Source organism: Carassius gibelio, chromosome A23 (genome assembly GCF_023724105.1).
Source record: "Carassius gibelio isolate Cgi1373 ecotype wild population from Czech Republic chromosome A23, carGib1.2-hapl.c, whole genome shotgun sequence".
In the NCBI taxonomy this organism is placed as follows: domain Eukaryota; kingdom Metazoa; phylum Chordata; class Actinopteri; order Cypriniformes; family Cyprinidae; genus Carassius; species Carassius gibelio.
In genome coordinates, this window is record NC_068393.1 from 21,858,898 (window position 1) to 21,864,897 (window position 6,000).

The window sequence follows — 6,000 nt, forward strand, 5'->3', positions numbered from 1 at the left end:
TATCTACCTGTTTTGTTCTTTTCAATATTTCTAGCACTCTTTGCAGCTGTGATGGAATAGCATCTGTTCCAGCATCAGTTTGTGGTTTTTAGAACTGTTTTATTATGAGAATGTTTGTTAATTTTGGTTTTAAAGTCATACAGGGTAATATGTTTCAAGTTCTCAATTTATTTTGGAATTCAAAATAATAAATACATAAATGCAAATTTGTGAAATTCTGTGGAAAACCCTGTTTTTCAGAAGTGTCAAATTATTATTTTCATTATTTTGTTTTGTGAAATAATAAATTAATATGCATTATACAACATTTCATGCAGTTGAATACTGTTTAAAGCTTATGCAGTTAATGAATAGTTTAAATAAAAAATTCAGCTGCCAGTCATTAATATTCAGCAATCAGGAAAATATATATTGCATTTTACATCCTTCCTCTAAATATGGCATACACATTTTAAAGTAAAAAAAAAATGCAGTTAAAATAGTTATTTAATGTAATATAGGAATATACTGTAAATTAAACTACAGCAACACCAGTATTTTACTGTAAAATTCACATGGTGGTAAAAACAACTCTACCTCCTTTCTCACTGGCAGCGTCTGGCATCTCCAAATGGATTTCCATTTCATTAAATAATATGCTTTTCATTTCATTATCATGTGCATTAACCTCTTTAAAAATACAACAGTGGAATGACAATAAGCTTCTTAGGGCTGATACAATAACAGTAATCTCTGTAAAGTTGTTTTTTTTTAAACTGTGCCGTATGGTCACTTTCATTTTTCGAAACACCTAAGTAATGATTATGAGCTTGCAGACATATGTTATGACTAATGGGACAGAATCAGAACAGAAAAACAGCTTAAATATTAAGCCACACAGAAGTCATAAAAAAGGTTGCCTGGTTCCTTATGGCATATAAATTATGTGAACCTTATTAGTAATAGTTTGTGATGCTTTTTAATGTTTATATTTATTATATATTTATCTTTATTATTTGTCATGACAAATAATCACCAAAAAATAAATATAATTAAATAAATAATATAATAAGTATTATTAATCATCATATTTTTCCTAATATTATATTATATTATATTATATTTGTGGTAACAAATAATGACAATTAAATAATACATTAAGATTAAGCAGTAAATTTGTCTTAATAAAGTGGTCGGGACAGGACGGGATGGGAATGTGGGTGGTAAGGTTACATCTTCTTTAAATATTACAAATATTATTAATCTATTATATTATATAATCTTTTATTTTGCAGCTAAAATATAAATTATTAGCTGCAAAAATAAATATAATAATAAAGCGGTTTTAATATTTATTTGAGATTAATATTATAATTTTTTATTTTTATTATTTTAAATAATTGATTTTATTTGTGGTAACAAATAATTATGATAATTATATAAAATAATAATAACAACGGTAATTAAAACTGTCCAAACACTATTTCCCCATCTTATCTTTGGCGAGATATCAAACCTCAAACCAGATTTTCCATGTCTCCTCTTTGGATCTGTATGCATTATTCCATGTCTACCTGATAAAAACCACTGTGCCTAATGATGGCAGATGTTGTTTGGCAGCTTTAGTGTCAATACAAAGGTCAGTCAGTGTATAATGGGCTGATGATGGAAGCAGCTGTTCTCACAGTGAGTCTCTCCATATGTCCACTGCTTGTCGCGGGATCTTTATGCACATCCTAGTAAACATACCTCAGCTCTCATTCCCATTTCTCCCTCTCTCACAAACACAACCTAAATCCAATCACCTCGGCCTCTAAAGTGGATGAGGTTGATTAAAGAGAACTCAGAGAACGATGTTCACTCCATCATGACCAGAGGAACAGCAGCAGGATTACAGGGGGATTGTTTCGACAGACAATGGTGTCTACCTGATCCTGATCCCAGAGCTGCAGAGAATGCTGGGATTGGCAGCGTTTAATAAAGGAAAGTGCTCTCGTAATCCGGATTTACCAAAGTGCCCTTTTGTGTTAATCAGACAGTTTTTTACAGGATGCTTTATGACATCTGTCACAAGGAGAAGCAGGAGTTCATGATCGTTTGGGTCAGACATGGTGACAGACATAAAGTACAGTGTCCATTTAATTGGAGAAAAATAACAATCTTTTCACAATACTCTTTTCATCGATCTGTATTATTATTAATATGCATCAGAACTACACATTTAAGAGGCATATACATTTATGTGTAATATATTACAGAATAATAATATATTGTTTTAGTATCTTTGACATACTATAGTTTATAGTCAAAATATTAGTATATAATATTTTGAATATTTTATGTCTATATTTTATGTTTTCATCTTGGTTTAGGTTGTAGTTTTAGTAATTGGTTTGTGTGTCTTCTTTCTCTGTCTCTCTCTCTCTTTAAATTTAAATTTAATATAATTTTGCCTCGGCAACTAGCTGAAATATAAAAATATATTTATTTTACTTAATGTTTCTTTAAAATAAATGTAAATCTTTAGTAACATTATTATGAAACTTTACTGTCACTTTTCAGAATGTATAATATGCCCAAAATGTATATACTTAGGTTAAAGCTTTAATAATGTTGTTGTTTTCTCATTTTTATAATTGATTGTATTTTATTATTATTATTATTATTATTAGTAGTAGTAGTAGTAGTAGTAGTGTTTTAGCATTTGTTATTTCAGTAAAAGTTAAACTAAATTAAAATGTTGCCTCGTCAACTTTATTAATTACATTTTAGATAATGTTTCCTTTCAAGTAATGAAACGTGTGTGTGTGTGTGTGTGTGTGTGTTTAATTAAAATGTAATTATTTTTCAAATTAATGCATCCTTGTGGAGTAACGTATTTTTTCAGTGTATATACTGAGTGTGTGCGTGTATACACACATGCACACACACACACACACACACACACACATATACACATATATATTACACAGAGAATCATGAGATACTGTACCACGAGGTGTGTATGAAGGTACACACACACACACACAGAGCAGCTAATCGACTAATGTTGTGTAATTACTTTTGAGTCGCAGCGAAAAGCTGCATTTTTATAATGAAAGTGCAGTGTATCAGCGATGGAGCATAATAAACTACTTCTAAAATTGAGGATTACATTGATAAACCTCAGAAGGCCAGATGTGGGAATCGAGGAGGTTGGGGCTGGATCCGGCAAATCTAGGATGGGATTAATGTAGAAAATCCCACGGGCCGGAACGCTGCCTTTTCCATGAGGATTAGGGTCTTGTGTGGAGTCAACATGCTGTAATCCACCGATTAGCTGAAATAATCACCTGTAAATACACCTTGGCCCGCACACATCCCAGAATACCAACCGCTGCCGTGAACAGAGAGTCAATGAGTTAAAAAAAAACCCAGAAAAATCTGAACATACACGAATGAACAGAATAAAAAAAAAAAAAAACATAATTCTTCCCATGAAACAGGCCATGCAAGGTTCAACATCTGCCACATGTAAATACACAGATATGTGTATCTTGTGTTTATGTTTCTATAAAGTATATTCAATGTGGTAGATATCTGCCGTTTGTAATGCATGATGAATCAAAGTCTGTGATTATATGTGGTCAGTGCTCAACAGATTTAGTAATTGTAGCTGAATTTCGATCAGTGGAAGTAACTGTTTAGATGGACTGTTTATACAGCCTCATATTACCTCTTTCTAGATTACACTTTCTAATGTTTGACTGTCCGGCTGCTAAAAAAACATCATAAAGGAATATGAATTGATATGATGGTCATCAGTCACTGGCCTTTTTTTAATGCGAAGTACGTTTAGCAAGTTATTATGACTGCCCAAATACTACATATACTGGGAAAGTGAGCGATAAATATTAACTTAAAAGCTAAAGTACTATTAGCTTTCTATTGCAGAGCCAGTTCACAGTTTACTATGAATCAGCATCACTGAGCTAGAGCTTGTCAACTGTGACTCGGTATTTCCCTCTAGTGCTCATAGTGAGGAGTTACTTCAGCCTGAAAGTCTTTTAGTGTGCACTAACTAGTAGGACAGGCAGGGGCGTAGCACCAAATTTTGGGCCCTGGGTACAAACCATCTTGCTGGGCCCCCGTACCAAATACCATAGTGATACCAATGGGTGGGATATTTTGAAGAAAGTCGGTAACCAAACGACTGATGGACCCCATTGACTTCCATAGTAGGAAAAAAAATACTATGGAAGTCAATGAGGACCAGCAACTGTTTAATTGCCAACCTTCTTTAAATTATCTTTTGTGTTTAGCAGGAGAAAGGAAACCATACAGGTTTGGAACAACTTGAGGGAGAGTAAATGATGACAGAATTTTTGGGTGAACTGCCCCTTTAAAGTTTAAATGTGTACAAAAACAATGTACCCATTTTGCTCATTTCCTCTTAACACTTAATTACTAATTACTAAGTGTTAAAACAGGCAATTCCGCTAAAAGCTCACATTGTCTCACTGTCACATCCACCTCACTGTCACTGCTTTCACCTGGCCATGATGAGGGGCCTGCTGCTGCAGGGTCTGAAACTGAAATATATGGCTTCAAATGGTTGCTAAAATATCCCTTATTGTCATAATACCTTTTTAAAAGTGTAGGCTAAGTACAAGTTAATTGCTGATTATTTGTCTGTTTAAAATAAATGCTGACTATAGAATCACAGGGTACACTAACCACCAAACTATAGACATTCAGTCTTTGAATTACGTTTTAAAATAAGTCATTTTCAGTCATTAAGATGTGCATTAAACTGATAACAATCCTGAGCGTGCGCGAGCTAATTTGCATAACAATGCGTTAAAATAGGCGCTAATGATCTGTGTTTTCGCGGGTGTTAGATTTTGACAATGGAGGGAAATATACAGTGTTTTCATGTAAACTTCTGACTCTGGGGAGAACTCCTCCAAGAGTAGATATTTATGTTAAAACAATGTCAATGCTCGATTATGCATTTGGAGCTCACCGTTCTTTTAAAAAAACTGAGTGAGCAACTGTTTGCCCTCATTTACTTTTCTCTCTTTAATCTTCCTTTCTTTTCGTTTTTGAGCCCCTGATTTTCCTTTTTAAGGAAAGACATGACTCTTCCCCTGTCTTCCTAGTTCATATCACGGCTAACTCCAGCTCTTGTCTTATTTTACTGTTTATGCTCCTGTCTCATTAACTGATTCACCACTGGTCCGTAGCTGAAGCACCTGAACTGCGGGTCGTACCATTTACATTGAATCGAGAGGGGTGGTGGGGCCCTGCACAGAATGAAAATGACTTTGTTATACCAAACCAGTGCCTAACTACAAGTTTAGTTTTGCACAGGAATTTTTTTATTTGTACATAAATGCTATACAAATGTTAGTGCATGTATATGTATGTATAGAAAACTGACTTTTAAGCCCCCCCCCCCCCCCCCCCGCCTCCGGCCTTGGGTACCCCCCCCCCCAGTCCGACGCCCCAGAGGACAGGGCTGTCAATCTTTTAGATGATATACAAAGACTCAATTTATATAGTGTAAAATATTATTTGCATCATATATTGTTTCTACAACGTAATATATAACATTATCATGTTTGTTAATATGTAGGTTTATTAATCAGAACTAGAGGCATTAGAGGCATATTTTAATTCAACACACACACACAAGATTATTCGATGAATGTGAAAATCAAAACAATGCCATTTATTTAAAAGAAAAATCTTTTGCAACATTAAAAATGTCTTTAAATAAAAGTTTCTTCCTACCCACAACAGAACTGTACTCCTAATTGTATTATTTAAATTATTATTTTTGAAATAATTTATTTCAGTCAGTTTATTTATTTTGTATTATAATATTTTATAGGTATTTTTGTGTGTGTGTGTGTGTGTGTGTATATATATATATATATATATATATATATATATATACACATCTATCTATCTATCTATCTATCTATCTATATTACATACAACAGAGGTCATTAAATAAGGCACACCAAAATCGACAAA